This window comes from Schistocerca serialis, chromosome 9, assembly GCF_023864345.2.
Source record: "Schistocerca serialis cubense isolate TAMUIC-IGC-003099 chromosome 9, iqSchSeri2.2, whole genome shotgun sequence".
Classification (NCBI taxonomy): domain Eukaryota; kingdom Metazoa; phylum Arthropoda; class Insecta; order Orthoptera; family Acrididae; genus Schistocerca; species Schistocerca serialis.
In genome coordinates, this window is record NC_064646.1 from 246,598,153 (window position 1) to 246,619,889 (window position 21,737).

Here is a 21,737-nt window from a genome sequence, read left to right on the forward strand (position 1 = left end):
TCCTGAAGAGGGGCAGCAGCCATTTCAGTAGTTGCAGGGGCAACAGTCTGGATGATTGATTGATCTGGCCTTGTAACACTAACCAAAACGGCCTTGCTGTGCTGGTAATGCGAACGGCTGAAAGCAAGGGGAAACTACAGCCGTAAATTTTCCCGAGGGCATCCAGCTTTACTGTATGGTTAAATGATGATGGCGTCCTCTTGGGTAAAATATTCCGGAGGTAAACTAGTCCCCCATTCGGATCTCCGGGCGGGGACTACTCAGGAGGACGTCGTTATCAGGAGAAAGAAAACTGGCGTTCTACGGATCGGAGCGTGGAATGTCAGATCCCTTAATCGAGCAGATAGGTTAGAAAATTCAAAAAGGGAAATGGATAGGATAAAGTTAGACATAGTAGGAATTAGTGAAGTCCGGTGGCAGGAGGAACAAGACGTTTGGTCAGGCGAATACAGGGTTATAAATGCAAAATCAAATAGGGGTAATGCAGGAGTCGGTTTAATAATGAATAAAAAAATTGGAGTGCGGGTAAGCTACTACAAACAGCGTAGTGAACGCCTTATTGTCGCCAAGATAGACACGAAGCCCATGCCTACTACAGTAACATAAGTTTATATGCCAACTAGCTCTGAAGATGACGACGAAGTTGAAGATATGTATGATGAAATAAAAGAAATTATTCAGATAGTGAAGGGAGACGAAAATTTAATAGTCATGGGTAACTGGAATTCGGTAGTAGGAAAAGGGAGAGAAGGAATCGTAGTAGGTGAATATGGATTGAGGCTAAGAAATGAAAGAGGAAGCCGCCTGGTAGAATTTTGCACATAGTACAACTTAATCAAAGTTAACACTTGGTTCAAGAATTATAAAAGAAGGTTGTATACATGGAAGAAGCCTGGAGATACTGACAGGTTTCACATAGATTATATAATGGTAAGACAGAGATTTAGGAACCAGGTTTTAAATTGTAAGACATTTCCAGGGGCAGATGTGGACTCTGACCACAATCTATTGGTTATGAACTGTAGATTAAAACTGAAGAAACTGCGAAAAGGTGGGAATTTAAGGAGATGGGACCTGGATAAACTGACTAAACCAGAGGTTGTACAGAGATTCAGGTAGAGCATAAGGGATCAATTGACAGGAATGGGAGAAAGAAAACAGTGGAAGAAGAATGGGTACCTTTGAGAGATGAAGTAGTGAAGGTAGCAGAGGATCAAGTAGGTAAAAAGACGAGGGCTAGTAGAAACCCTTGGGTAACAAAAGAAATATTGAATTTAATTGATGAAAGGAGAAGATATAAAAGTGCAGTAAATGAAGCAGGCAAAAAGGAATACAAACGTCTCAAAAATGAGATCGACAAGAAGTGCAAAATGGCTAAGCAGGGATGGCTAGAGGACAAATGTAAGGATGTAGAAGCTTATCTCACTAGGGGTAAGATAGATACTGCCTACAGGAAAATTAAAGAGACCTTTGGAGAAAAGAGAACCACTATTAGTTTAATAAGTCACGGATGCAAAATACTAACGCGAATTCTTTACAGACGAATGGAAAAACTGGTAGACGCTGACCTCCGGGAAGATCAGTTTGGACTCCGTTGAAATATTGGAAAACGTGAGGCAATACTGACCCCACGACTGATCTTAGAAGCTAGATTAAGGATAGGCAAACCTACGTTTCTAGCATTTGCATACGTAGAGAAAGCTTTTGACAATGTTGACTGGAATAATCTCTTTTAAATTATAAAGGTGGCAGGGGTAAAATACAGGGAGCGAAAGGCTAATTACAATTTGTGCAGAAACCAGATGGCAGTTATAAGAGTCGAGTGGTATGAAAGGGAAGCAGTGGTTGGGAAGGGATTGAGACAGGGTTGTAGCCTCTCCCCGATGTTATTTAATCTGTATATTGAGCAAGCAGTGAAGGAAACAAAAGAAAAATTCGGAGTAGGTATTAAAATCCATGGAGAAGAAATAAAAACTTTGATGTTCGCCGATGACACTGCAATTCTCTCAGAGACAGCAAAGGACTTAGAAGAGCAGTTGAACGGATTGGATAGTGTCTTGAAAGGAGGATATAAGATGAACACCATCAAAAGCAAATCGAGGATAATGGACTGTACTCGAATTAAGTCGGATGATGCTGAGAGAATTAGATTGGGAAATGAGACACTTAAAGTAGTAAAGGAGTTTTGCTATTTGGGGAGCAAAGTAACTGATAATGGTCGAAGTAGAGAAGATATAAAATGTAGACTGGCATGCAAGGAAAGCGTTTCTGAAGAAGAGAAATTTGTTAACATCGAGTATAGATTTAAGTGTCAGGAAGTCGTTTCTGAAAGTATTTGTATGGAGTGTAGCCATGTATGGAAGTGAAACATGGACGATAACTACTTTGGACAAGAAGAGAATAGAAGCTTTCGAAATGTGGTGCTACAGAAGAATGCTGAGGATTAGATGGGTAGATCATTCAACTAATGAGGAGGTATTGAATAGGATTGGGGAGAAGTTTGTGGCACAAGTTGACTAGAAGAAGGGAGCGGTTGGTAGGACATGTTCTGAGGCATCAAGGGATCAGCAGTTTAGTATTGGAGGGCAGCGTGGAGGGTAAAAATTGTAGAGGGAGAGCATGGGAGGTGAAGGAGCTTGCACATGATAGAGCAGCATGGAGAGCCGCATCAAACCAGTCTCAGGACTGATGACCATAACAACAACAAATTCTTTTAGAGGAGCAAAGGAGAGAATAAGAGCCTCTTTGTTCCTCTAAAAGAATTTGATCCTAAGATGTATTTCCGTACGATAAAAATCGATGCGTGTGGGCTAGGCCTAAAAGTCGATTTGGCGTATGATGCGTGCTATCTAGTTAAATTTGTCGGTCTAGTTACGTCGATTCAAAGAGGGATATTCGAGTCATTGGTTTTGGTACGTTTTCTTCAATTGCCTATCTATCGAATAGTGAAAGACTATCACCAGTAGACACCTGGCGGGGATAGCTGATCAAGTGAGAATTGATCAGTTATCGACTGCGGTTGAAAATTATTATATTACTAAAATCGCTATTAAAAATAGAGGTTGGTAGAAGGGTGAAAATTTATGGTTGCGTGTATTTTGTAACGCCACATCATAAAAAAATAAAACTGAAAAGTTCTGTCCAAAAAGTAAGAAAATTTTTTTTGGGGTGGACCACCCTATCACTTGGGGGTACGAAAAATAGATTACGACCGATTCTCAGACGTACCGAATACACAAATAAAATTTCATCAGAATCGATCTAGGCGTTTTGGAGGAGTATGGCAACTAACACTGTGACTTTAGAATTTTACATATAAGGAATATCTTCTACTTTAACAACGGCAAAAGTCTATGGCGAACGCTAATGTACGCATAGCGTATGCTTCAAAAACAAAGATCTGATTTTATAAAGGTATGTCACTTATACGTATACATGTACAAACATAGGGTGCCTTTTACTCTTACGTCTTACTCTTTCGTTTTTACTCTTACGGATTAAAGGTTTCATTAACTTTACGCAAATGTTCAATGTGCCCTTCACCGGATGCACTATAAACATACAAACTGTAGTGAAGCTTGTCCCGCATTTTTGTGGCCACATCTGTGGCTACTGCAGTTGTAAGACGGAGGCAAATAGACGGAGCACTTCATAAATCCTTGTCCATGATTCACTTCCATACAATGCTGTCCTCGAAACACGCATTTTCAGAAATTTCTTCCTAAATTATGGCCTTGATACAAGTAGGGTTCTCTTGGGCAGGAATCTTGTCTTTGCCTGCGCTGGCGTGTTTATTATGTCTTCCTTGCGTCGTCCACCATGAGTTATTTTGTTTCCAAATTAGTAGAATTCAAATAACTTTCTGGAAGGACAACCACATCTGAAGGAAACTATGAATAACGCTAACAACACTCTACACTCAATAACCAATCAAATTATCGTAAAATTATGACAATTAAAAGGTGGAGACTGTTGAAGCGTTCCCAAAGCAGCATACCTGTATGAAGGTACTTTATTCGCAACTACCAATTTCACGTCAGTTTAACCGCATCTTCTATATCTACATCTACATCCATACTCCGCAAGCCACCTGACGGTGTGTGGCGGAGGGTACCTTGAGTACCTCTATCGCTTCCCCCTTCTATTCCAGTCTCGTATTGTTCGTGGAAGGAAGGATTGTCGGTATGCTACTGTGTGGGCTCTAATCTCTCTGATTTTATCCTCATGGTCTCTTCGCGAGATATACGTAGAAGGGAGCAATATGCTGCTTGACTCTTCGGTGAAGGTATGTCCTCGAAACTTGAACAAAAGCCCGTATCGAGCTACTGAGCGTCTCTCCTGCACAGTCTTCCACTGGAGTTTATGTATCATCTCCGTAACGCTTTCGCGATTACTAAATGATCCTGTAACGAAGAGCGCTGCTCTCTGTTGGATCTTCTCTATCTCTTATATCAACCCCATCTGGTGCGGATCCCACACTGCTGAGCAGTATTCAAGCAGTGGGCGAACAAGCGTACTGTAACCTACTTCCTTTGTTTCGGGTTGCATTTCCTTAGGATTCTTCCCCTGAATCTCAGTCTGGCATCTGCTTTACCGACGATCAACTTTATATGATCATTCCATTTTAAATCACTCCTAATGCGTACTCCCAGGTAATTAATGGAATTAATTGCTTCCAGTTGCTGACCTGCTATTTTGTAGCTAAATGATAAGGGAACTTTCTTTCTATGTATTCGCAGCACATTACACTTGTCTACATTGAGATTCAATTGCCATTCCCTGCACCATGCGTCAATTCGCTGCAGATCCTCCTGCATTTCGGTACATTTTTCCATTGTTACAACCTCTCGATGTACCACAGCATCATCCGCAAAAAGCCTCAGTGAACTTCCGATGTCATCCACAAGGTCATTTATGTATATTGTGAATAGCAACGGTCCTACGACACTCCCCTGCGGCACACCTGAAATCACTCTTACTTCGGAAGACTTCTCTCCATTGAGAATGACATTCTGCGTTCTGTTATCTAGGAACTCTTCAATCCAATCACACAATTGGTCTGATAGCCCATATGCTCTTACTTTGTTCATTAAACGACTGTGGGGAGCTGTATCGAACGCCTTGCGGAAGTGAAGAAACACGGCATCTACCTGTGAACCCGTGTCTATGGCCCTCTGAGTCTCGTGGACGAATAGCGCGATCTGGGTTTCACACGACCGTCTTTTTCGAAACCCATGCTGATTCCTACAGAGTAGATTTATAGTCTCCAGAAAAGTCATTATACTCGAACATAATACGTGTTCCAAAATTCTACAATTGATCGACGTTAGAGATATAGGTCTATAGTTCTGCACATCTGTCCGACGTCCCTTCTTGAAAACGGGGATGAACTTCAGGATTATATTCCTAGTCTCCACGGGGCGCTTACACAACATCGGCCTGTTGGCAGTACGGCGGAAGTACGCACATTATAAGGTATTTTAAGTTATACTTCATTGTTTTTATACAGATGATGTCTTTCGGATTTTATAATATGCCGTACCTCGTGTTTTCATGTCTAGTTCGTTCAGCAGTTTGTACATTTTGACAAGCTTCTTTTGTGTGTACTCAGTTTTATTATGACAGTCCACCATTTTGGTTTGACTCTTAACGTGGGTAACTTCCAGCAAGTTGGGACTCCGTAATTGTCTATCTACATTATGGAAATATATCCATCATGAAAGTGAAGATGCTTCTATACAGATTTGAAATTGGTAGTATTGAATAACCTTCGTACAACTACGCACCTTCTGGAAACACCTCAAAATTCTTAACTTTTTAACCGTTATAGTTTTTATGATAATTTGAATGGTTTTGAGTGTTATTATTGTTATTTTTAATAGTATGCGTTTACTTCATTTACTTTGTGGTCCCCCGATTTAAAGTTAGTCTATCTCTAAGGCCGCTTCTCCATTACTTTTATCTTCCTGCGGTTTATTCTCAATCCATAGGGTTTCACTGCAATTCATTCCATTTCAAAAGGTCCAGTATTTATTCCTCACCTTCACTGAGGATAGCAACGATATCAGCAAATAGAAGCGTCTGAGATACGATACTACACAGGGTGATTTTACTAAATGGGGACAAACAGGAGGATCTCTGAAAGGATACGGAGCAAAACAGATCATGTGGACTTGTGGCTGGGAAAGAGTTTCGGTGCAGGTACTTCCGGGAGGAGGAGATGAGTGTTTACCCTCCCGTCGACAACGAGCTAATTACAGACGGAGCACACGCTCGGTTTAGGGATGGACAGAGAAGGAAAGCGGCCGTGCTCTTTCGAATGAGCCATTCCGGCATTTGCCTTAAGCGAGTGAGGGAAATCACGGAAAACAGAATCGCCGGACGCGGATTCCAACCGTCTTCCGTTGTCGTCCCGAATGCGAGTCCACACACTGCTACACCGCTCGGTAGGTACTTCTGCTTGAAGGAAATAAAAGATTAGAAAGTGTTGGTTTCACTGATTGAGAATACACCAGATAAGTATGTGTACTACCATTTTAGCTCCACAAGCGGCCAGTAATGTTGTCCGTAACAGACGGTGCCTACACATCTGTACTAGGGGACGTCCGCTTCACTGCTTTTGCCGACTCACTTTGCTGTGGACGTGATTGTGTAGTGCAGCGTTGAGAGATGATAAAACCGGTACGGCAACCAGGAATAGGTGGACACGGTCTTTGCATACGGACAGGCAAACGGCAGATGGCACACCGAACACGACTGTTCCGGAAAAAGTAGTCCCACCGACAGTAAAAGCGCCATAAACTGTTTGCAACTGTGTTTTGTCGTTTTTGTGAGGCAGGCTCGTTTACAGGAGTAGGTAACCATGAAATGCGGGTGCTCCCCGTACTTACAACGTCTTGGAAGAACTCGTGTTGAACACCGTAAAATATAACCCCGATATCAGTACTAAGCAATTGGGATAAGTCAGACAACCTAGTGGAATGTTCTCCACACCTGTTACTGTTCTTATCACTTACAACACGTGCAGGTCTCTCTACTTACGGACTTGAGTTCAGGGCAACGGTTTTGTCGCTGGGCCGGCCGGTGTGGACGAGTGGTTCAGGCGCTTCAGACTGTAACCGCGCGACCGCTACCGTCGCAGGTTCGAATCCTGCCTCGGGCATGGATGTGTGATGTCCTTAGGTTAGCTAGGTTTAAGTAGTTCTAAGTTCTAGGGGACTGATGACCTCAGACATTAAGTCCTATAGTGCTCAGAGCCATTTGAACCATTTTTTTTTTTTGTCGCTGGTTCCTCACACAGGTCACCAGTGTTGGCAGGGATAGTGACGACCATCTCGAGATACCTTCGAGCAAGATACTTCTACACTTCCTGTGGGTGGCCCTACCTTTCCTGCCGGAAGACGTGTCTTTGGTAGGATGAAAGGTAATGCGGCTGCTACATGGTGGTACTCCAGCTCACTTCTTTATTTCTGTACCGATGCATCTCGACAGCACCTATCACAGAAGACGGATTGGATGAGGTGGTCCATTCACCGGAACTCAATATTGATTTTTGTATGTGGGGGTATCTGAAAGAAATCATGTATGGAGAGTCCACCGTGGATGTGCTTGCACTTGAACAACGTTGCCTGTGGCACCATTCGGTTGAAGTGTCGTACCGGGTATTAAAGTGTAGTTGCTCATGAAGGTCCAGTGTGGGTTGTTACTATCTGATACAGCGAACCACTAATGCTTTACTGCGAAGCCGACTTATTCTGGAAGAAATAGTTTCAATTTTGACCACCAGGTGCAAATCTCGCGCTGAATAGTAACTCGTCGATGCCTCCGGTGCTCGTATTGAACACTTCATGTAAGCATCACTTCATAATAAAATCAACATTATGCCTCTCTCAGTTATTTGACGTTTTCTGCCCACGTCACGTCTCTAATCGGTTGCATATGGAAACATTTCTACACGGCTTTCTTGAATTCACAACGCCAGATTTGCACGTGGTGGCCAAAATTAGAAGTAATTTTTATTTTTTTTCAGCATAAATCGGTTCCGCATGAACTTGGTTGATATTCTAACCACGTTTCGCCGCCATACGATAACTACAACCTACACTGGACCACTATGGGTTGCTGCATTTTAATTATAACCACCCAACAAAATGTGGAAACCACTGACAAGACGAATGTCCAGGATGATAAGATATGTGTCAAGACATCGAGGATTAACTTCCATGATATTTGGAGGAGCTGTAAGAGGTAAAAACAATAAAGGAGCTTGACACGAGAGAAATTCATGGGACGCCACAAAACTATGCAGAAGACTGAAAGAAAAAAGAAGGAAAAGAAACGTTGAACCATGAGGTGGAAGAAAGAAAACGTAGGCTTCGACGTCCAATCGACGACGATGCGGCTGAAGCGGAAGCACATGTGTAAGTACGATCGAGGAGAAAGCTGCGTCACTTTCAAACGAACCATTGTTATCACCAGATTTAAGAAAACAACGAAAAATATCTGAACGGCTGGACGAAGATTAAAGCTGCAGATACAGTATGGTGTCATGCGGATTGTCGCGGGTATAAAAAACCACGCAGAGAATAGAAATACATGGAAAACACTGTTTGCAAGTATAGATAGTGCAAAGGAATTCATGTAAATTTCTAACATAAGAGGGGAAGTCAAAAAATAAAGAGATTTTCGCAGTTTTTCACCGTACGTCTTGGTAATACTGCTAGCATCCAGGGCTGAAGTATTGCCATCTGCAACACTTCTATAGAACGTGTCGCTTTTATATCCGCGTTGCTCATTGTATTGTAGAAGACCGTGAAACATGGCAGCTCCATTGTAGGCCTGCACCAAAGAGGAAATGAGCGCAGTGAATCGCTTTTTGTCTGTGGAAGGTGTTAACCTGTGGAAATTATTAGTTGAATGCAAGTGACAACTGCTTATCGGGAAGCAAGATATACGAATGCATAGAGCGTTTCTCTTTGATGGGCAGGCCATCGACATCAACAACTAAGGACAATTTGTAAGTCGTTGAGGGTATGGTGATGGAAAACAGATGAATCACAGTGGACGAAATCGCCAATGCTTTACATATCATTCATGGTTCAGCGTTTTCCATTTTAAACGATAAGCTACATTTTCGGAAAGTGTGTCAAGGTGGACACCGAAAGAACTGTCAGCGCAGCATGAGGCGAAAATGATGTACATCTCTTAAACATATGGCCCTTTATATCGCGAGGGAGATGGATTTATATAGCAACTCATTATTGTAGATGAAACGTGGGTGTGACATCACGAACTGGAAAGCATGGCTGCGAGTGTGGTTTGGAAACACCCGTCGTCACTAAAGGCTAAAACATTTAAGTGCCAACCCAGTAAGATTACGTTAACACTGTTCTGAGAATGGAAGGTGTGGTAGACGTTCATTTCACCCCAAGAGACGAAACTGTAAACAGTGAGAACTATTGTGATGTGTTGCGAACCAAGCCGAAACCTGCAATCAGGGCGAAACGTCGCGGCCAACTGCGCAGAGGTGTCATCCTGCAGCAAGATAACGCTCGGCCGCAAAACGGACTACCAAAACAATGAAAAAGTTGGGATTCGAACGGCTGGAACACCCGCTTCAAACGATTTTCATATATTTGGTTCACTGAAAGAAGCGTTCAGGGAAAGAAGATTTGCAATCGATGCGGAAGTCAATGATAACCGTGTAAAACTGGTTACAGGTCCAACAAAAAAAAAACTTTTTTTCCGACAGAATCAAAAAGCTTGTGTAACGTTGTACAGTGTGTATTGAAGTGCAGGGAGGTTATGTAGAAAAATAATGTATAATGGTTCAAATGGCTCTGAGCATTATGGAACATCTGAGGTCATCAGTCCCCTGGACTTAGAACTACTTAAACCTAACTAACGTACGGACATCACACACATCCATGCCCGAAGCAAGATTCGAACCTGCGACACATTTTGTGCAGAAATGTTATGTCGGATTGAGGAAGATGAGACATTAGTTTCTCGCACGCTTTTCAGTGACGAGAGAAAATTTCATATCAATGTCAACGCCAACAAACACAACCGCAGCATTTTGTGTAGTGAAAAGCCAAAATACGACCTGTAAGACATTCGTGATAGCCCCAAAGTGAATGTTTTTGTGCCCTGAGTAAAACTATGAGAAAACCATAAACGGTTTTACAAAAGTGTATATGCTCTAAAATTCCCACAATTACGTGTTGGTGATCGAGATAGACACATTCACTTCCAGCAAAACGGGTGATCACTTCACTACCTAGCTGCCCTTGATAGTGGTCGTTGGATTGGTCAAAGGGAACCAATTGCATGGCCGCCCCGTTCTTCAGGCTTGACTATCATAATTTTTTTTTTTTTGGGGGGGGGGGGGGGGAGAGGAGCGGGTTTCATTAGAAACTGGGAGTATGCTCCACCATTCCCGATGGATCACCAAGAGCTAAGAGGTAAAATTATTGACGCAGCTACAAAAGTGACACCAGATATACTGAATAAAGTGTCGCAATGAACTAATTTTAGAGGGGACGTTTGCTGTATGACCAATGCCAGTCACATTCAGCCAAAGTGAAAGTTGAAGTGGAGGTTAAAGAGAAATAAACACATGGGATATAAGTTGTAGTATTTTACTACAAAGTGACACCTCTACTAGGTGCAGCAGCATTCTTAATGAAATTTTGTACGTAAGTAAAGTTCGAAGCACTATTACAATCACCTCATATTTAATAAATTACATGTTGTATGGAATGTAAAACTTTGAAAGATGTTAATCAGTTCTCAGTCACACTCAAAAAATAAAAAAAGATAACAATGTGCCTAGTACCTGAGATTAATCTGGAAGCAAAAGAGAGTTGAAATCATATAGACAGAGACATACGTTAAACACGAAACGGCAGTCATATTTATGCCTTATGGCTTCTTAGTAGAGTTCGTGATAGGAGAACATTTGACACTAAACTACTGTTTAGTCAAGAAGTGAGTTTGACAAACATGAATCAGTGTGTTCAGAGTACTTGTTTTGACCAAGTTTTTCGTGAGGCTACCTTCGGCTGTAAGTCCAGTACCGGAACTCAAATATTCCCAACTGAGACGCCTTCTGTCCCACTATCAACTCACCTGGTATTCCATGGGTCTTTACTCGAACGGCCTCGCTCTACGTCGAGGATGAAAAATATACAATATGTTTTGGAATTAAAAATAAATAAAGTATTGGACATTTTTTTATTATATATAGATGAAAGCCACACTTAAATACTATTTTTCTACATAGTTGCCATTTAAATTAAGGCACTTATCGTAGCAATGGAAGAGCTTGAAAATTCCTTCGTCGTTAAATTCGACCGCCTGCGCCTTCAACCACGTGGTTACCTCTTCTTTTGGGACAGAAAAGGTGTGATTTTTGTGGATTTCCTGGAAAGAGGCACTACAATAAACTCTCAAAGGTATTGCCAAACTCTGCACAACCTCAGAAGAGCAATACAAAACAAGCGCAGGGGAAAGTTGGGCTCAAAGATCTTGCTGATTCACGACAACGCCCGGGCCCACACGGCAAATGCCACTCGTGAAGTTCTCGAATCTTTTAAGCGGGAGTTGTCTCCTCATCCGCCGTACAGTCCCGACCTGGCACCGAGCGACTTCCACTTATTCCCAGCAATGAAGAAGTGGTTGGCTATGCAGATTGTGTTTTGATGACGACGCACAGCTTCAAGAAGAGGTAACCACGTGGTTGAAGGCGCAGGCGGCCTAAGTTTACGACGAAGGAATTTCCAAGCTCGTCCATCGCTACGATAAGTGCCTTAATTTAAATGGCAACTATGTAGAAAAGTATTATTTAAGTGTGGCTTTCATCTGTATATAATAAAAATTTTTCCAATACTTCATTTATTTTTAATTCCAAAACGTAATGCACTTTGTGGATAGCCCTCGTACATAGATATTTACTTGGTTAACTGGTTTCTTCTAATTTTGAGAACAAAGTTAAATTTGTTCAGCTGTATCTACCTGCAAATATCTTGATAGCATGATCCAGAGAGCATACTGTACTAAATTTCTACACAGAAGCGCCAAGAAACAGGTATAGGCAAGCGTATTCAAATACAGAGATATGTAAACAGGCTGAAGCCGGCGCTGCGCTCTGCGACGCCTGACGCCGTTGTTAGATCCGTTGTTGCTGCTACAATGGCAGGTTATCAAGATTTAAGTGAATTTGAACTAAGTGTTATAGTCGGCACACGACACAGCATCTCAGAGGTGGCGATGAAGTGGGGATTTTCCCGTACGACCATTTCACGAATGTACCGTGAGTTGCAGAAATCCGGTAAAACATAAAATCTCTGACATCGCTACGGCCGGAAAAAGATCCTGCGGGAACGGGACCAACGACGACTTAAGAGACTCGTTCAACGTGACAGAAGTGCTGCAGATTTCAATGCTAGACAATCAACAAGTGTCAGCGTGCGAATCTCATCGATATGGACTTTCGGACCTGAAGACCCTCTCGTGCAACCTTGATGGCTGCACGACACAAAGAATTACGCCTTGCCTGGGCCCTACAACACCGACATTGGACTGTTGATAACGGGAAACATGTAGCCTGTTCGGATGAGTCTCGTTGCAAATTATATGGAGAGGATGGAAGTGTACGGGTATGGAGACAACCTCATGAACCCATGGACCTGCATGTCAGCAGGGGACTGCTCAAGCTGGTGGAGGCCCTGTAATGGTGTTGGGCGTGTGCAGTTGGAGTAATATTGGACCCTGATACGTCTAGATACGACTCTGACAGGTGACACGTACATAAGCATCCTGTCTGATCATCTGCATTCATTCATGTCCACCGCGCGACTTGGACAATTCCAGCAGGACAATGCGACACTCCACACTTCGAGAATTGCTACAGGAACACTCTTCTGAATTTAAATACTTCCGCTGGCCACCAAACTCCCCAGGCGTGAACATCATTGAGCGTATCTCAGATGCCTTGTAACGTGATGTTCAGAAGAGATGTTCAGAAGAGATCTCCACCACCCTCGAACTCTTACGGATTCATTGACAGCCTTGTAGGATTCATGTTGTTAGTTCCCTACAGCACTAGTTCAGACATTAGTCGAGTCCATGCCACGTAGTGTTGTAGCACTTCTGCGTGGTCACGGGGCCCTATACGATATTAAGCAGGTGTATCAGTTTCTTTGTCTCTTCAGTGTATGCTGGATATGTTCATGAAAAATTAAGTTCAGTAAGAAACAAACTTAGAATTCTATGTCAATTCTACGCGAAGAAATGAACACATGCTACGTTGACAAATGAATATATTTTTAACCCATTTGTAAGAACATATCTACTGACGAGCCAAAACGTTGTGCAAAACTGCATATTTCCGTGTTGATCCACCTTCGGAAGGCAATACAACAGACATTCTACGTGTCATGCATTCCAGAGGTCATTGGTAGGTTTCCGGAGGTATGTGACACCAGATGTCTAGGCACAGGCGCACAATTCTAGTCAAATAAGGCTCGGTGGTTTGTGGGCGCGGAGGTGACCCATGGTTCCGTCTCAGTTGCGCTCCATCTGGTTCAGATCAGGCAAATCATATGCCCAAGGCATTAATGTAAGTTCACTATCAGACTTTCACTATCAAATTCCTCAAACATTTGTCTCACAATTCTGCGCTTCTGACGTGAACAGTTGTCCTGCTGGAAGACGGCATCGCCGTCGGGGAAGTCATAAAGCATGAAGGGATGCAGTGGTCATGAGTCATGTTCACGTAGTCCATAGGTAAGACTGGTGAATATAGCTCATTTAACAATTCTGCCCCCACTAGTGGGCTGCCGCGGCGTGGCAAGTTTCGTACATCCAGACTCGAGCATCCGCCTAATGTAACGAGAAACGAGATTCATCCGACCGGGCGTCACACTTCCGTTGATCCACGGTCTAATCTTGATGATCATGATACCCACAGCAATCATAACTGACGACGTCGCTGGGCCAGAAAGTCAACACGTTGCGGACATTTGAGTGCAGCTCATTTTCAACCACAGTATACAGAACTGTGCGCACCGACACACTTTTTCCTTCACCAGCATAACACCCAGTCGTGACACCTGCCACAAATCGCCGCCTATCCTACTTTACCGAGAGGGCAAGCGTCCCACCCCGACGATCCGTGATAAGGCATGGACGTTCAAAATCTCATCGCTTTCTCGTGGCTTCACAGTCCAGCCATTTTCCATGGACGTTTACGACAGTAGTATGCGAACAGCGGACCAGCTTCCGAGTTGCTCGTACCCAGGGGCCTAGAAATAACAAGGTGGTCTTTGCCAAAGTAGTTAATGCCAGTGGATTTCCGCTGTCAAAGTTTGCGGGATGAATGGGGGTGGTTCATGAAGCATTTTCATTCCTGACATTTCGTCCAGAGCTGCATTTGAGATCTACAGAGGCGCTGTTAGTCCCGCTGAGTCTTTCTGACTGAACAAGGAACATCTCTGAAGACGTCAGACGCACGTACAAACATGCGCTATGATGGATATCCCTTATGATTTACCAGTACTTGAGACTAGTCATGAACGCTTTATTGTACGATAAGTGGTTTTCCTCAGTTCTGTCCCTTATCGTCGGTAGAATTACTCTGTTCTCCACTGATTTTGTGGTCACAGCATGTGTGAGGCCAATAGACTGTAATTCACGTAGCTTTTGGTACAAGCAAAAGTCTGTCATGGGAGCACATTATTAGGTGTTGGCGTATTAAGAATGAACAAACTGCCTATATGAGCTGTAGCATGATTCGTGTGCTACAAACCGCAGATCTATTGAAAGTTGTATCCAATTGTATCACTAAAAAGAGTTTCTATTCTTTTAAGAATGTGCTAAACTAAATATTAGTTTGTTGAGAAATAAAATGTTTTTGAACTGGCGTGGAAATGAGCATGTTCAGTAACTGAGCGACTGAAGTACGCTTCACTGAGACAGAAGGGACTAGATGACAAGTCCAGTGATTGTGGACTCGCTATAACATGACAACAGAAGAAGCAGGACTGTATAATACCGAGTGGTCATAATTAAAGTGCAGCTACTCAAAAGGTCCATTTTGGGATCTAATCACTGTATGGCAGCAAAACTAGGTAGTCATTCTAGTGTGTTAATGCGAAACCGATTTGCACTGGGATAAAAAATAGTTCCAATTTTGGCCACCAGGCCCAAATCTAGTGCTGTCAATGCAAGAGAGACGTGTAGAAATGTTTCCATATCTAATGGATTAGGAACAGCACATGGGCAGAAAAAGTCAAAAGGACCAGAAAGCCATAATGTTGTTTCTTATTAACCACCATTACACAGTTGCTCTAAAATGACGTGATGAACAGTTGCTCGTAGGAGCTACGGTAGAATGTGTGCAGCGTGCTCCTGTATACTGTCCTGCATACCAGGTAGAGACCGGACGTGGTCTTTCAGAAATTCTAAGAGGCGAAAGTCATATGGTCATATGGGTTCAGTTCAGGTCATCTTGCAGAGCAAGCATCTGGAAAACTCAGGAAATAACACGTTTGTGCAATGTTGCATTAAGCAAATCTCGAACTGAGCGAGCGACATGAGATGTTGCCCCATCTTGCAAGAAAACAGTGGTTACACGCAGAGGAAACGGTACACTTGATAGGCCCTTTGTGTGTATTCTCCTCAAAGAAGAACGGACCGAAAATAAAGGTACTTGTGAATTCATACCACACAATCAAATGCGGCGAGTGCATTGGCTCATCGTGCACAACACGCAGTTTGACAGTTTCCTGAAGTCGCCAATTCTGTGTGGTCACTGCATCCTGTTGCACACTGGACTCGCATTCGGGAGGACGTCGGTTCAATCCCGCGTGCGGCGATCCTGATTTAGGTTTTCCGTGATTTCCCTAACTCTGTTCAGGCAAATGTCGGGATGGTTCCTCTGAAATGGCACGGCTGACTTCCATCCCTCATCCGATGCGACCGATGGCCTCGCTGTTTGGTCTCTCCCACCAAATAAACCAACCAATCACTGCATCCTGTAGCGTAAAATGCGCTTCGTCACTCCATAGAATCAGCCACATGCCATCAATTCGATCCGTGCCCGAAACTGAAGAGCAATTCAGAAGGTTGCTGCAGACGATGAGGTTTCAGTTGCTTCACCGCCTGGATCATGCACGGATAACTTTCCGTACCGTTGGAGATCGGATGGCCAGTTCCCATGATACTGGACGAGGAGCAGCACTACGAGGGGCACATGCTGCTTGGTCAGTTACAGCAGTGACAATCTCATCAATAGCTTCAGCCGGGATAGGACGCCTTTTTCTTCCAGGAGGCACACCAAGCTCCCCAGTGTTTTCGATTTTCATTATCGTCTTCATTAAACCACTTAATGACATCGGGCCTTCACTTAGATTTTTCAGTCAGTGATATCTCTCACTGCTCCGCTGTAATTTCAGACATAAAACAGTTTCACTAACAGCACACGGTGTCTCTCTTGTCAGCAGCCAAACTGCTCACTACGTTATGGCTTGTCAAATGACAGCATGGATGTCATAACGTCATACAAACGGTGTACAGCGCCAGATATGTATCTGGTGGGCAAAATTAGAATTAATTTGTTTTCTAGATTAAACTGGTTCCACGTCGACGCATTTGTATAACTACCACGTTTGACTGCCATACAATAATTATAGCCCATACTGGACCTCCTTAGATAATTACACTTTAATTATAGCCACCCGGTATTTTCATCACTGCAGACCAACTTTTGTATTGGAATGCTTACCGCACGGTAAAAATAACAGAACGTCTGCGTCGGATGGTTATACGTTAACATTGGGAATTTCAATAACACTGCCGAGCGGGATTAGCCGAGCGGTCTAAGGCACTGCAGTCATGGACTGTGCGGCTGGTCCCGGCGGAGGTTCGAGTCCTCCCTCGGGCATGGGTGTGTGTGTTTGTCATTAGAATAATTTCGGTTAAGTAGTGTGTAAGCTTAGGGACTGATGACCTTAGCAGTTAAGTTCCATAAGATTTCACACACACACAATAACACTACACCAGCTAGTAATTTAGCCAATAATGAGAGACAGCGGACGCATCAATAGCCGCGACATAGCTCAATACGCTCTGATGGCCTTGGACTCTCTGGCTACTGCTCAGTGAGCACTGACCTCAGCCACGGCCAGCCAGCCGCTGCCGCCCCGCCTTCTCGTTGCTCTGAATCCTGGGGGCGTGACTGCGAGATCAGGCGGACGTCCGTAAAGGCCAGACAATACGCGTGCCATGAGGCAGCCGGTCGTGGCGCGTTAATTGTTGTGTTCCGCGAGGAATGCCAGACAATGGGCGTCCGGAAGCGCAGGAGGCGTCGCTCCAACAGCCGAACAGAAGCTTTCCCGCAAGGAAAGCAGTCTCCCATCCGATTCCTATCTGCCCCAGCTGAAACTCCGACAGGCGTTTTCCCACTGCAGCAACAATGATGGAACGAGAGTTTTCTCTGACCGGAGCGTGTCGTAAATGTTTGATCAGTAGATAACTGGTGCGGACTTATTGTTGAAACTGACTTTCTTGCTAATTACTTCTGCTTGGTGTATGTTACACAAGTTTTCCTTTACCTATACTTCAGCTAGCAAATCTGTGACGGTGATTTGCTTTAAGCGAATTCTAGGCATTTGGCGACTGCTTATCTGAATTTGCAACTACCTACATAAGCACACCAGACTGACACCTTGTCGCCCCCCAGGAGACATCAGTGTTACATCGTGCAAAATGCGTCTCTGGCTTTGTTTACGTAATCAATTCGGCGAAGAAGAATCTACAGCAATATCCAGGTATGCAGTGGCCAACTGAAACCACTCACTAATGATTTAGATCCCGTAAAGCCACCAACTGCGGGGTTTTGATTGCCACGCTTTAGCAGCTGTTAGAATAGTCCTAAACATTTACTACGGGATTAAGATCGTGTGATTTAGCTGGACACTCTTGCTGTAGGATGGCATAGTCTTCGACAAAGTAGGAACGTATGCCTGCAGCCGTGTGATTACGACTGTTGTCATCTTGGAAGACGCGAGCGTCCACAAGAATATTATTACGAAAATATGGAACAATTGGATGATTTCCTATATTCCAAAGTTCTGTTACTTTACACTTAGATAGATAACGATGAAGACAATAGAGCTGATTCACAGTCTACCTCGAATAGCAGTCTTCTAAATCCACAGTGCAAGAAGTCACTCTGTCTTCTAACGATTCGAGTTGTATTTTCTTGAACATTACAGTTACATTTATGTATTAGCTACAGGGTTTGTGTGTGATGTTCTTAATAAAAGCCGTCGGCCGCGGTGGCCGAGCGGTTCTAGGCGTTTCAGTACGGAACCGGGCGACTGCTACGGTCGCAGGTTCGAATCCTGCCTCGGGCATGGATGTGTGTAATGTCCTTAGGTTAGTTAGCTTTAAGTAGTTCTAAGTTCTAGGGGACTGATGACCTCAGATGTTAAGTCCCATAGTGCTCAGAGCCATTTGAACCATTTGATCTTAATAAATGCCATCTACTATCTCAGAATTCTCCCAACAAATCTAAGTCTTTAACCTGACAACGATTTATCATGTTCGTAACAATACACATCTATCCTTACTGTTACAACTACTCATATCAATTTTCAGTGCCTGACAGCTCATGCATCCAAGATGCCGACAAGAAAAATATACAGAAAAATGGAAAAGGAAATGTAGAATCTGTAAAATGACGATCAGTTTGTCTTTAAGAAAGTTGAAGCCGCCAGAGAGGCCTTTCTGACGATGCTGTTGATAATGGAAGCGAGACTGAAAAAAAAAATCAGGACTGTTCATACGATGTGTCGACCTGGAAAAAGCTTTCGACAATGACAGATATGAAGACCAACAACGGAGTGCTTGGATTAAAAGGGGTGTGAGACAAGGATGCAGTCTTTCGCTCTTAATGTTCAATCTAAATATCAAAGAAACAATCACGGAAATAAAAGGGTGGTTCAAGAGTGGACTTGCAATTTAAGGTGAACGGATATCAATGTTAAGATTCGCTGACGACAGTGATATCATCAGTGAAAAGTGAAGAAGAATTACGAGATGTGTTGAATGGAATGAACATCAGAGAATAGCTTTCATGGTACTAGAGAGAGCTGCAGAGGGTAAAAACTGTAGAGGAAGACAGAGATTATGTCACACCCAGCAAATAATGTAGGTTGCAAGTACTACTCTGAGATGAAGAAGTTGACACAGGAGAGGAATCGTGATAATACACTTTCAGCCATTCATAAGTAAAGTCCCTCTGTTTTCCAGCACTCCATGCTCTTTTGTGGACAGATGCATTGTCCTGATGAAGTAGGATAGTTTTTTCCCTTTGAGACCTCTTCCCACGTAATTTCAACGATCATTGAGTACACAAAATCTGCATGGTATTCGCCAGTTGGTTTTTAGGCTTTGCAAATTACAACCAGTACTTAGAATTCCTGTTGCGTTCTGTAAAACACTGACTGTGCTTGGTACATAAACACGGCTGCCCGTTTTGTTTGATTACTACTATACAAATGCTTCTAGGCACTTCGGTCTGTTACCGTGCGACCGCTACGGTCGCAGGTTCGAATCTTGCCTCGTGCATGGATGTGTGTGGTATCCTTAGGTTAGTTAGGTTTAAATAGTTCCAAGTTATAGGGGACTGATGACCTCAGATGTTAAGTCCCATAGTGCTCAGAGCCATTTGAACCATTTTGAACACGGTTGTTGGCGTATGGCATCTCCCCCAAAAATGTGCTCAATAGCCGACCCTAAACAGCCGTCTGTTGTGCCCTTTGGACCGGCAAGCCTATGCGTACAGAGTAGTATCTTGGCGAGTTCTTAGTGTGCGTACACAAAGTGTGGCACGAAGACACGTTTTTGGTCACGGAAGTCCTGTTGGATTGTCTCAAGAGAAAGTACGCGAACCTTAACGGCCTCATACGTGGATTTCATTGGTGTGATCTAGCCACGTATTGTGTGTGAAATACGTTGAATCAGCTAATTTTAATATCATTCCTAAACGACTTCTTTATTCTAGTGGCTTTGAGTGAGTTCTGTTTACATAGGCCTATAATTTTTCGTAACGATTGAAATTTTATGTGGGTCGTAGACATAGTTAGTGAACATCATATCACGAGGTGGTGCCACACGCTGATGTAACCATTCGATATTTGCGCATTCTTTTTATTTTTGAGTTATCAATCTTATGACTGGTTTGATGCGCCCCCCGCCCCCCCCCCCCGCCCCCCGAATTCCTCTCCTGTGCCAACCTCTTCAACGCAGAGTAACACTTGAAACCTACGTCCTCAATTATTTGCTGGATGTATTCCAATCCCTGTCTTCCTCTACAGTTCTCGCGCTCTACAGCTCCAATTAGTACAAAGGAAGACATTCGCTGATGCCTTAACAGTTGTCCTATCGTACTGTCCCTTCTCCTTCTCAGTGATTCCCATATACTCTTTTCCTCACCGATTTTGTGCAGAACCTCTTTATTTCTTACCTTATCAGTCCACCGAATTTTCAACATTCGGCTGTAGCATCACGTCTGAAATGCTGCGATTGTCTTCTCTTCAGCTTTTCCACAGCCCTGTTTCACTACCAGACACGGCTGTGCTCCAAACGTACATTCCTAGAAATTTATTCCTCAAATTAAGGCCTATGTTTGATACTAGCAGACATCCTTGTCCAGGGATGCCTTTTTACCAGCGCTAGTCTGCCTTTGATATCCTTCTTGCTCCGTCCGTCATCGGATATTTTGTTGCCTAGGTAGCAGACTTCCTTAACTTCATCTACTTCGTGACCATCAATCTTGATGACATCTGTCATATGTCACCAACACAGACGAATCTGGTTTTAAGTATGAAATGAATCGACCCGCACGTTATCGTTAGTCGGAGAAGACGACACTAATTGTAGTGTATACCAGTTGCACTCACTTCCCACAGTTACGCCATACAATATGACCTTAACAAAGAACGATTTCCTTTACCTACATTTTCGGATATTTGCGGGAAAAGGTGGTGTAGTTGGACCTCAAGTTCAGCAGCTAGTGAACAGGATAATTGCGCAAACCCCCAATTTTGTGTATTCTAGTGCGCCAGGTTCGTTGGTTGATTTGGGGGAAGTAACCGAACAGTGAGGTCATCGGTCCCACCGGATGAGGGAAGGATAGGGAAGGAAATCGGCCGTGCCCTTTCAAAGGAATCATACCGGCATTTGCCTGAAGTGATTTAGGGAAATCACGGAAACCCTAAATTAGGATGGCTGGATGCGAGTTTGAAACGTCGTCCCCCGATTGCGAGTCCAGTGTGCTAACCACTGCGCCACCTCATTCGTTAGTGCTTCAGGTAAAATGGAGAAAAGACTAGTGGGAGATTTTAATGAACATGTGATTGTTTCTTACGGAACAAAGGTTTTGCTTTACTGCTTGATAGGTATGCACGACAGAAGGATCAGGCATTGCACAATTTTGGTGTGGAAGGAGACGTTATTACCATTCCTCCAGGTTCTACACCTCTAGCGTCACGGTGGTTGGATGTGTTTGGCTTTGGAGGAGTGCGTGAAAATATTCTACAGTTTATCAAAGCTGCTTAGACACAAAGAGCGCCATTGTTTACGTGATCGTGTGTCTATTACAAAAGTCCAAGCTGTCACACATAATGAATTTCGCCTTCCAGAATTCCAGGACACGTTGAGATTTGCTT